This window comes from Oncorhynchus clarkii, chromosome 5 (genome assembly GCF_045791955.1).
Source record: "Oncorhynchus clarkii lewisi isolate Uvic-CL-2024 chromosome 5, UVic_Ocla_1.0, whole genome shotgun sequence".
Lineage (NCBI taxonomy): Eukaryota > Metazoa > Chordata > Actinopteri > Salmoniformes > Salmonidae > Oncorhynchus > Oncorhynchus clarkii.
In genome coordinates this window covers 42,000,146-42,013,263 of record NC_092151.1, presented here as the reverse complement: position 1 = coordinate 42,013,263, position 13,118 = coordinate 42,000,146, and positions in this window count along the sequence as shown.

The following is a 13,118-nucleotide window of genomic DNA, read 5'->3' as shown; positions in this document are numbered from 1 at the left end:
TTTTACACTATCAGTTGAAAGAGACTACAATAGTAATGTTGCCTACTACATACTCCATAAATAAGTTCCCAGGGGTGGGACTGGGACCATATACAGTGCCTTGCGAAAGTATTCGGCCCCCTTGAACTTTACGACCTTTTGCCACATTTCAGGCTTCAAACATAAAGATATAAAACTGTTTTTTTGTGAAGAATCAACAACAAGTGGGACACAATCATGAAGTGGAACGACATTTATTGGATATTTCAAACTTTTTTAACAAATCAAAAACGGAAAAATTGGGCGTGCAAAATTATTCAGCCCCCTTAAGTTAATACTTTGTAGCGTCACCTTTTGCTGCGATTACAGCTGTAAGTCGCTTGGGGTATGTCTCTATCAATTTTGCACATCGAGAGACTGACATTTTTTCCCATTCCTCCTTGCAAAACAGCTCGAGCTCAGTGAGGTTGGATGGAGAGCATTTGTGAACAGCAGTTTTCAGTACTTTCCACAGATTCGATTGGATTCAGGTTTGAACTTTGACTTGGCCATTCTAACACCTGGATATGTTTATTTTTGAACCATTCCATTGTAGATTTTGCTTTATGTTTTGGATCATTGTCTTGTTGGAAGACAAATCTTCGTCCCAGTCTCAGGTCTTTTGCAGACTCCATCAGGTTTTCTTCCAGAATGGTCCTGTATTTGGCTCCATCCATCTTCCCATCAATTTTAACCATCTTCCCTGTCCCTGCTGAAGAAAAGCAGGCCCAAACCATGATGCTGCCACCACCATGTTTGACAGTGGGGATGGTGTGTTCAGCTGTGTTGCTTTTAAGCCAAACATAACGTTTTGCATTGTTGCCAAAAAGTTCAATTTTGGTTTCATCTGACCAGAGCACCTTCCACATGTTTGGTGTGTCTCCCAGGTGGCTTGTGGCAAACTTTAAACAACACTTTTTATGGATATCTTTAAGAAATGGCTTTCTTCTTGCCACTCTTCCATAAAGGCCAGATTTGTGCAATATACGACTGATTGTTGTCCTATGGACAGAGTCTCCCACCTCAGCTGTAGATCTCTGCAGTTCATCCAGAGTGATCATGGGCCTCTTGGCTGCATCTCTGATCAGTCTTCTCCTTGTATGAGCTGAAAGTTTAGAGGGACGGCCAGGTCTTGGTTGATTTGCAGTGGTCTGATACTCATTCCATTTCAATATTATCGCTTGCACAGTGCTCCTTGGGATGTTTAAAGCTTGGGAAATCTTTTTGTATCCAAATCCGGCTTTAAACTTCTTCACAACAGTATCTCGGACCTGCCTGGTGTTTTCCTTGTTCTTCATGATGCTCTCTGCGCTTTTGACGGACCTCTGAGACTATCACAGTGCAGGTGCATTTATACGGAGACTTGATTACACACAGGTGGATTGTATTTATCATCATTAGTCATTTAGGTCAACATTGGATCATTCAGAGATCCTCACTGAACTTCTGGAGAGAGTTTGCTGCACTGAAAGTAAAGGGGCTGAATAATTTTGCACGCCCAATTTTTCAGTTTTTGATTTGTTAAAAAAGTTTGAAATATCCAATAAATGTCGTTCCACTTCATGATTGTGTCCCACTTGTTGTTGATTCTTCACAAAAAAATACAGTTTTATATCTTTATGTTTGAAGCCTGAAATGTGGCAAAAGGTCGCAAAGTTCAAGGGGGCCGAATACTTTCGCAAGGCACTGTACACTACATGACCAAAAATATGTGGACACCTGCTCTTCGAACATCTCATTCCAAAAATCATGGGCATTAATATGGGGTTGGTTCCTCCCTTTGCTGCTATAACAGCCTCCACTCTTCTGGGAAGGCTTTCCACTAGATGTTGAAACATTGCTGCGGGGACTTGCTTCTATTCAGCCACAAGAAAATGAGTGAGGTCGGGCACTGATGTTGGGCGATTAGGCCTGGCTCACAGTCGGCGTTCCAATTCATCCCAAAGGTATTCGATGAGGTTGAGGTCAGGGCTCTGTGCAGGCCAGTCAAGTTCTTTCACACCGATCTCAACAAATAATTTCTGTATGTACCTCACTTCGTGCATGGGGGCATTGTCATGCTGAAACATTAAAGGGCCTACCCCAAACTGTTGCCACAAAGTTGGAAGCACAGAATAATCTAGAATGTCATTGTATGCTGTAGCGTTAAGATTTCCCTTCACTGGAATTAAGGGGCCAAGACCGAACCATGAAAAACAGCCCCAGACCATTATTCCTCCTCCACAAAACTTTACAGTTGGCACTACGCATTCGGGCAGGTAGCATTCTCCTGGCATCCGACAAACCCAGATTCTTCCATTGGATTGCCAGATGGTGAAGAGTGATACATCACTCCAGAGAACACGTTTCCATTGCTCCAGAGTTTAATGCGGCGAGCTTTACACCACTCTAGCTGTCTCTTGGCATTGTGCATGGTGATCTTAGGCTTGTGTGTGGCTGATCAGCCATGCAAACTCGTTTCATGAAGCTCCCGAGGGACAGTTATTTTGCTGACATTGCTTCCAGAGGCAGTTTGGAACTCAGTAGTGAGTGTTGCAACAGAGGACAGATGATTTTTATGAGCTACGTGCTTCAGCACTCGGCGGTCCTGTTCTGTGAGTTTGTGTGGCCTACCACTTCGCAGGTGAGCAGTTGTTGCTCCCAGATGTTTCCCCTTCACAATAACAGCACTTACAGTTGACTGAGATCTTCAACTGTAAGTGATGTTATTGTGAAGGCTGGGCAGTTGTTGCTCCCAGATGTTTCCCCTTCACAATAACAGCACTTACAGTTGACTGAGATCTTCAACTGTAAGTGCTGTTATTGTGAAGGGGAAACATCTGGGAGCAACAACTGCTCAGCCGCAAAGTGGTAGGCCACACAAACTCACAGAACAGGACCGCCGAGTGCTGAAGCACGTAGCTCGTAAAAACCCTCTGTCCTCTGTTGCAACACTCACTACCGAGTTCCAAACTGCTCTAGCAGGGCAGAAATTTGACCAACTCACTTGTTGGAAAGGTAGCATCCTATGACGGTGCCACATTGAAAGTCACTGAGATCTTCAGTAAGGCCATCCTACTGTCAATGTTTTCCAATAGAGATGGCATGGCTGTGTGCTCAATTTTATACACCTGTCAGCTACAGGTGGGGCTGAAATAGCCAACTCCAATAAGTTGAATTGGTGTCCACATACTTTTGTAGATACTGTATGGTGTAAATATTAACTGGTTATAGCTCTAATCTCAACTTTGAACAATCATTTCTTATGTTGAGCAGATCATCCACAAAATGATTTAACAACTCATATTATACATTTAAAGCCCCCATGCAGTCTTTCTAATTGTATGTTTAATAAATCACTGTCAGACTGATTTGTAATAGATTGTCATAACCCCAATTCAAAAATTAAACATTGACCTTTGATTAAATTACTTGTTTTACATGGTGGGGTCCTGGTACATTTTTAAAATCAAAATCGGGTCACGGTCTCCAAAAAGTTTGGGAACCCCTGCTCTAAAGCCTACCCCACTTAATAGTACGAGGATAAAAAGATGACTGGTCATAAACTAGTCTAGAAAACCTAGGCAACACATGCCGCATTCAATACAACTGGGCACTCCGAACTCGGAAAACTCTGACTTCTGACTTTAGTGTGTTCAAGACAACTGCAAACTCTGGAGAAAAAAATAGCTCTGACTGGGAAAAATTGTTTTGAACGGTCATCCAACTTTGAAATCCATCGCGGGAACTCTGGCCTCTTTCTAGAGTTCTGACTTTCCGACCTGAAGACCCCTGACATCCTGATTTGACCTCTTATTTTTTTTTGTTCCCAGTTGTTTTGAACGCGACAACAGTGACTCGAAGAACAACTTCATTGCCTACGTCACTACTTTATCTACTTTCATAAAATACTAAATAGTAGCTAGCAAGATGGAGATCACGGAGGTTGTTTTTAATCAGTGCATTTTGCAAGTGTCTATTTTGCATTAACTACCTTAAACTAAAATGACTGCAAAGGTTTTGCCTGCAAACCTTGGTTTTGAATTGCGACGTTCTGTCATGTCTACCTCCTGATTTGTTGGTAGAGTCCCCAGATTTGTTTTCCCCTTATCGACGTGACATAGTTCCTCTATGCCAACAGGGTAGAGCCCTGCACTATATACTATGGAACGCCGTTTGGGTCTTTGCTGTCAAGAAGATACACGTCAAATAACACTATTTTATGCGTCAAATAAGTTTATTGACCAAATAGGACCTGAATATGACTCCAAGTCACAATAATTTAACACGTTCATATTTTTTTTTAAACATTTTTAACACGTTGATTACACTCTCACTCGTATTTCATATGTATGGATACACGAGCATGAATTTTAAGCCTTTTGAATTTTAAGCCGTTTTTAGTATAAGGCCTACTCAGGCCCAATTGCTTCTGAGAAATGAAAGGCCCAAAACCCGAAATCAGAAATAACTTCCTTCATTAGTAAATCCATTAGCTCCTCCTCTCTTGTTTGTTATGGCTCTGCTCATGGTGCTCTGAGTCCGTCAATAAAGCAACGGCTCCGCTTGTGCTGCCTCTGCTCAATTAAGAGACAGGAGAGAGCTGTTAGCTACTTTTTTTCACTCTAAACTAAGACAAAACCATTCAGGGACCATTATTATTTTCTGTGAAACAATAACCCCTGTCTTATATTTGACATGGTTGAAGCACTTCTAACACTATGTTATGACCTTAGTCAGATACTGCTGTACTGCGCAGCAGAGCATGCGCAAATGGCTCAGCTTCAAAGTGTTAGTGATCAATTGAGTGATATCTGAGCCCTGCCCTCTAGTTATTGATGAAAATACAGGCCCTATCCCGTCCTAAGCTGATGCATAATGTCGGTGCTATCAAGTCGGGCCCGTCAGGCTCAGGTCAGGTAGCAGAGCTCAACAAAAGAGTCCATCATCGAACCAGACCCTAGTCACTGTGTTGCCTAGGGTCCGGTTTTCAAGACTAGTCATTGCTCACAATAATCAGGTCAGATTGTAATGTCATGGTGTTGGCCAACAATTCCATCCCAACTGAACAGGCTGAAATTCACTGTCACTAAAAGGGTATTATCATAATTTTCACAATTTCAGAGTGTTATTTCGACCTCATAGTGTGGAAATATATTTAAAGAAAACTTGAAATCACGTTTGTGACTGCACTGCGCCTTTAAAGCACTGCACATTGATTAACACATATTCCTGCATGAAGGTAGTAGCACCCTCTAGTGGCTTACAATATCATGTATCATTTCCTAGTTCAGTCAAGCAAAACCTGTGCCCAGTCTTTGTTTTACTACTTTTTTCTAATAAATACTAATTCAGAGTTTGTGACTATTACCCATGCAAAATAATTATGGCGTTGATCATTTTCATGTTTTCTGGCAAGGTGATCGTCAGAGCCTTTAACACTGACAAAGTCCCTGAGGTGTGAAGTTTTGTAAACCTTACTCTTTTTGGAAACATTACTTTTTAAAAATGTTAAATCACTTGATGCCTGTTGAAGCTCTATTTGCTCTTAGTATTAAGATATAGGTCAAATAATATGTAAAATGCTTGAAAGTATTTGAGATGGCTTGACTGACATTGGAGTTTGCACTTTTCGGACGTGGTTCCATTATACATGGCACAGCTAAATCAAGTGCAGCTCAAATTATTGCTATTGATACCATGGCACTGTTGAATAGTCATTTCTGATTGGATTGAAGGGCATTCAAAATCGTGCATTATTTTCCTATAATGCATGCTATAAAATGGGTGGTTCGAGCACTGAATGCTGATTGGCTGACAGCCGTGGTATATTAGACCATATACCACGGGTATGAGAAAACATTTATTTTTACTGCTCTAATTATAGTGGTAACCAGTTTATAATAGTAATAAGGCACCTCAGAGGTTTGTGGTATATAGCCAATATACCACGGCTAAGGTCTGTATCCAGGCACTCTGCGTTGCGTCGTGTGGTATATTGGCCATATACCACACCCCCTCAGGCCTTATTGCTTAATTATGGCTTAGATCCCGCTAACGGAATCGATATGACAACAGCCAGTGAAAGTGCAGGGCGCCAAATTCAAAACAACACAAATCTCAAAATTAAAATTCCTCAAACATTTAAGTATTTTACACCATTTTAAAGATAAACTTGTTGTTAATCCCACCACAGTGTCCGATTTCAAAAAGGCTTTACGACGAAAGCATACCAAACGATTATGTTAGGTCTGCACCTAGTCACAGAAAAACACAGCCATTTTTCCAGCCAAAGAGAGGAGTCACAAAAAGCAGAAATAGAGATAAAATGAATCACTAATCTTTGATGATCTTCATCAGATGACACTCATAGGACTTCATGTTACACAATACATGTACGTTTTGTTCGATAAAGTTCATATTTATATCCAAAGATCTGAGTTTATATTGGCGCGTTATGTTCAGTAGTTCCAAAACATCTGGTGATTTTGCAGAGCCACATCAATTTACAGAAATGCTCATCATAAATGTTGATGAAAATACAAGTGTTATGGATGGAACTTTAGATAAACTTCTCCTTAATGCAACAGCTGTGTCAGATTTCAAAAAAGCTTTACCGAAAAAGCACACCATGCAATAATCTGAGTACAGCGCTCAGACAACAAAACAAGCCATACAGATATCCGCCATGTTGTGGAGTGAACAGAAGTCAGAAATAGCATTATAAATATTCACTTACCGTTGATGATCTTCATCAGAATGCACTCCCAGTTCCACAATAAATGTTTGATTTGTTCGATAAAGTCCATAATTTATGTCCAAATACCTCCTTTTTGTTTGTGTGTTTAGTACACAATCCAAACTCACGACGCACGGGCAAGTCCAGGCGAAAGTTCAGACAAAAAGTAATAAACATGTCAAACGAAGTATAGAATCAATCTTTAGGATGTTTTTATCATAAATCTTCAATATTGTTTCAACCGGAGAATTCCTGTCTGTAGAAATGCAATGGAACGCAAGCTAACTCTCACGTGAGCGCGTGTGATAAGCTCATGCCACTCTGGCAGACCTCTGACTCATTCAGCGCCCATTCCCCCCTCCTTCACAGTAGAAGCATCAAACAAGGTTCTAAAGACTGTTGACATCTAGTGGAAGCCTTAGGAAGTGCAATATGACTCCATAGACACTGTATATTCGATAGGCAATGGGTTGAAAAACTACAAACCTCAGATTTCTCACTTCCTGGTTGGATTTTTTCTCAGGTTTTTGCCTGCCATATGAGTTCTGTTATACTCACAGACATCATTCAAACAGTTTTAGAAACGTCAGAGTGTTTTCTATCCAAATCTACTAATAACATGCAGTAGATGGCAGTTTACTCTGGGCACTTTATTCATCCAAGCTACTATTAGGGCATGAGCATTTCACTGTACCCTGCAAGCAATTACATCTGCAACCCTGTGCATATGACTAATAAACAAATCTAATATTTTATCATTCACAGGGTTGGGTAGGTTACATTCTAAATGTAATCTGTTACAGTTACTAGTTACTTGTCCAAAATTGTAATCGGTAACGTAACTTTTTGTCACGCCCGGACCTTAGAGAGCCTTTTTTTTATTCTCTATTTGGTTATGTCAGGGTGTGACTTGGGTGGGCAAATCTATGTTTCTATTTCTTTGTTGGCCTAGTATGGTTCCCAATCAGAGGCAGCTGTTTATCGTTGTCTCTGATTGGGGATCATACTTAGGCAGACCTTATTCCCACCTTAGATTGTGGGATCTTGTTTTTGTGTAGCTGCCTGTGAGCAGCCAAGAACGTCACTTTTCGTTTGTGCTTGTTTGTTTGTGTTTGGTGAGTTTTGATTTATTAAAATATGTGGAACTCTATGCAAATTTTACTTTATGGGTTGGTTGTGTATGCTTCTTCTTCTAACCCATCACTTTCTACTACATATAACTACATATATACATATATGATTCAATTATATCTTTACATTAATATATATATAATTTATAAGTCCAAAAATGGATGTAACAACTACAGATTGCCCCTTTAAGACTATCAAAAGTGTGCGAGTTTGAGCACGTATCCATTAGGCCTCTGGATAATTATTTTTATCAGCATGAATTAGATTGAGCAATAAAAGCCACACTTTTATTCCATAGGCCGGGATCCACACTATGCAGCTGTTGCAAGAGTGCCTTTTTCACTAGCTATCCACTGGTTTCAAATGTTTTTTGATAGGCAGCTTAAACTTCCTGAATTCAACCATTAATTGTTTATGGTTCATTGAACACGCATGGGAAACCGTTTTTAAACCCTTTACAATGAAGATCTGTGAAGTTAATTGGATTTTTACAAATGATCTTTGAAAGACAGGGTCCTGAAAAAGGAACTATTCTTTTTTTGCTGAGTTTATTACAATGCTGTAACTGTAATCAATTATGTTCCAAGCAAAACATATTGTAATCAGATTACAGATACTGAAAACTAGATGATTACTTCTTGGAATACTTTTAAATTCAGAAATTATGTTTGTGGAAAAAATACATTATGAAACATTACGGATTTCTCAACATTCAATTCAGCAAAAAAAAAGGCAAAGTTGAAGTTTGTTCCACCTGAACTAGTCTGACCACAAATCAGAGACCACTATCATGACACACCAAATGCATTTGATGGATCCTTTTTGTCTTCTTCGAATGCTGCTTTAAGGGGAAAGTAATCAGATTACATAACTGGGTTTGGGTAATCCAAAAGTTACAATTTTGGACAGGTAACAAGTAACTGTAACGGATTACATTAGAAAGAGTTACCTACCCAACCCTGACTAGTCTGCTTTTTCAGGTTGCAATAAATTATGCATCCTCCAGATGAGGCTGTTTAATATCATTTTTTTTAATCACCTTGGCACATTTTTCAGATGTAAGTGGTATATTAAAAAAATTCTAAGTACCAAACTCTAAACTGATAACACTTGTAATGCCCCCTATTTTTTGTTCAGAACTTTGTGTATTCATTGAGGTTTCAGAAAGAGAACATTTTGTTTCGTTACCAGAAATGGTAGGCTCATGATTTAGTCATTTTAACTACTATTTAATCCAATAGAAAAAAATACAAGACACACATTTCAAAACTCTTCTTTTTGAAGTGCTGAATAGAAAGATGGTAATAATAATAGATGGTAAGTATAAGTTTCCATACAGTCTTTGACTACATCTTCCCTATATCTCATAAAGAGACAGGCGATACTGTATTAGTTGACAAGTCATGCAGGAAAGGTGATCTTGTACAATGTTGCATGAGGCCTCCCACTCTTTCTATTCTGGTTAGAGCCACTTTGCGCTGTTCTGTGAAGGGAGTAGTACACAGCATTGTACGAGAACTTCAGTTTCTTGGCAATTTCTCACATGGAATAACCTTCATTTTTCAGAACAAGAATATACTGCCGAGTTTCAGAAGAAAGGTCTTTCTTTCTGGCCATTTTGCGCCTGTAATTGAACCCACAAACGCTGATGCTCCAGATACTCAACTAGTCTAAAAAAGGCCAGTTTAATGCTTCTTTAATCAGAACAACAGTTTTCAGCTGTTCTAACATAATTGCAAAAGGGTTTTCTAATGATCAATTAGCCTTTTAAAATGATAAACTTGGATTAGCTAACACAACAATGGGCCTCTGTACGCCTATGTAGATATACCATAAAAAATCAGCCGTTTCCAGCTACAATAGTTATTTACAACATTAACAATGTCTACACTGTATTTCTGATTCATTTTATGTTATTTTAATGGACAGAAAATGTGCTTTTCTTTCAAAAACAAGGACATTTCTAAGTGACCCCAAACTTTTGAACGGTAGTGTGTGTATATATATATATATTTATGTGTGTGTGTGTATGTATATATATATATATATATATATATATATATACATACACAAGAAACAAAAGTGTGTTTTATCTCAAATTGAATTGTTGACAGCCAGTAGACACCATGTTTATACTTGACAAGGTGGCACATTTAAGTTGGTTATGTTGTGCAATGGAAGTTGTTTTCTGTTGGTGGTGAGCAAACATGTCCAACAAAAATCTACAATATGACACCGGTTGGTGTCACCGCCTTAGTCAGTATGTGTTACACCTGTGCTGGTTGCCATCTTGTTAGTGGGAAGGGGTTTCACCTGGTGCTGGCCCAGGTGCTATTTAAGAGTGGCTGGCCTAATACTTCAGCTGTCTTGAAAGGAGTTTAGTGTGACTTTTTCTTTTGTTTGCCTCTTTTTGGACACATTTAGTAGGTATCTGTTTGTTGTTGCTTGACAACTTTTAGTGAACATCCTCATTAATATCTTTCAGAACCCCTCATAAAACACCACCTGTTTTGTTTTGGTTGTTCAGTGACTTTGATAATTCCCCCTTCTGATTGAGTGACATTTTTGGTGTTCTTGCTGAGGAATGTAACAATTCACACCCCTGAGTCAATGCATGTTGGACTCAAATTTGGCAGAATTTTGTACAATATTTTCACATTTTGAATACTGTCAAGCTCTGTTGGTTGTTGTTCATTGCTAGTCAGCCATTTAAGTCTGCCATACATTTTCAAGATGTTTCAAGTCAATACTGTAACTAGGCCACTCGGGAACAGTCAATGTTTTCTTGGTAATCAACTTGTGTAATTTGGCTGTGATTGAGGTTACTGTCTTGCTAAAAGGTGAATTTGTCTCCCCGTGTCTGGTTAAAAGCAGATAAGCACAGGCAAAATCCTAGAGGAAAAGCTGGTTAACTCATTTAGCTTTTTTTATCCTGAAAGACTCCAGTCCTTAACGATTACAAGCATGCCCATAACATGATGAAACCACCAGTATGTTTGAAAATGGAGTGGTACTCTAATGTATTAGATTTGCCCCAAACATAACACTTTGTATTCAGGACAAAAAGTGAATTGCCTTGACACATTTGTTGCAGTATTGCTTTAGTCCCTTGTTGCACTGTCTATTAGGTTAATATTGTGGCAAAACGACAACATTGTGGATACATCCTCAGTTTTCTCCTATCACAGCCACTCTAACTGTTTTAAAGTCACCATTGGCCTCCTGATGAAATCCCTGAGCGGTTTACTTTTTCTCCGGCAACTGAGTTAGGAAAGATGCCTGTATCTTTAATGAATGGTGTATTGATACACCATCCAATTAAGTGATAATTCCCTCAAAGTCGGTGTTTTGAGGATATATTGGCACGGGTGTTAGGTCCGAAACAGTGCCAATATATCCTCCTAACACCAGCTTCGATAACATTATCACTTTTATACAACGGGTTACCAACGATTGACATATTTTCATGACGTTATTTTGATGAATGCATTCATACTATTTCATTCTTCCACAAGATATAGTCCTGACACAAATCTAGGGTTACTACCCAAGCCGACGGATTGTTCTTTCTATCGTTTCGGTTGCTACAGACGCGCTTCAGTCAAAGTATTTTTGTTCAGTATCTATGGACGTGACCCAGTCGTTTGTTCTAAATGTTCCATTGCCGTACTCGCTGATTACATTCATATCCCTTGCTTGCTAACTTACAGTCACGTGTGATGACCCTCCCACTCTGTCTGCCGAATTCTTTCTCTTTGCTCTTGTTTTCCTTAATAGGATGTCGATGGGTGGAGCTGGGAGGGTTGTCAAGGAAATGGGACACATCTGGGCTTGGGTGTGTCCCGGGAATAAATGCACCTTTCCCCCCCCATACATTGAAGAGACTCTCTCCACACATGCACACTGTTTTTGGTTGTGGCATTTTGGGTCTTTGTGTGCATTTTGTTTTGACCTCTCATTATCAGCATCTATGCGTGCATCCACTGAACACTACTGACTACACACACACACCATTGTTATTTGTATATAGTTTACTTCATACAAGAGCGTTGTCTCCCTCTTTGTTATGGGCTACAAGCCGCTTCGTAACACAGAATAACAGCAACGTGGCTGCATTTGCATTTAAACTGTCTTCTAGTGACATTTATTTGGATAACAATGAGCTAATGAGAAGCGATTTCGCCTGGCACAGAAAATGTGCTCACTCGTCAGGACACTGTTGTTCAGAGAAGCTAGTCAACAAAACAGCTAACACAATCACTTCAAAATTAATCTAGAAAGACTGTAAACTAGCTGCATTTAGTTTTGTGTGACCTTTTTGCAAATGAAAAAAAGGCAGTTAATTCATGATTCTGACTGGTTGAGAAACGCTGCCTGTCTCGTCCCGTCCCCTACACGTTCATTATTATTGGACAGTTGGAGATCGAATTTGAATATTGCAACAATGTTGCAAATGTTAGAGACAGACGGCAACAGGTTTATACAAATCTCCGCTGTTGAAAATGAGACAGTGGAATGCGCAGTCAGATGGAACAAAGAAATATACATTTTAACATCATAGATTTAGCCGGAGGTAACTTGTGGAATAGACACCGGCTGGAAAGTGGTTTAAACCATTCAGGATTAGACCCACCCGTTGTAAAAAAAAAAAAAAAAAAAGTGTAACTTCACCATGCTCAAAGAGATATTTTACCCATCGACCACTAGGTGCCCTTTATGAGCCACTGGAAAACATCCCTGGTCTTGGTGGTTGAATCTGAAATTCACTGCTTGACTGAAGGACCTTACAGCGATGAGGTAGCCATTCAAAAATCATGTTAAACACTATTGAACACAGTGAGTCCATGCAACTTATTACGTCACTTTTTAAGCAAAGTTTTACTCCTGAATTTATTTAGGCTTGCCTTAACAAAGTTGAATACTTATTTACTCGAGATTTCAGCTTTTCATTTTTAAATTTGTGAACAGTTCTAAAAACAACTCCACTTTGACATTGCTGTATTGTGTGTCGGCCAGTGTCAAATCTCAATTGAATCCATTTTAAATTCCGCCTATAATGCAAAATGTGGAAAAAGTCCAGGGGTGTGAATACTTTCTGAAGGAACTGTACATGCAAGCGCCAATGTCCAACAAATCACACACATCTTACATCCACTGTGCTCCATAAATACCCCTCTTTCTTCCTTGTGTTTGGTGAGAAAGCAAACATCAATAGGCTAGTGTATGACAACATTGACTGTATTTATTGAAC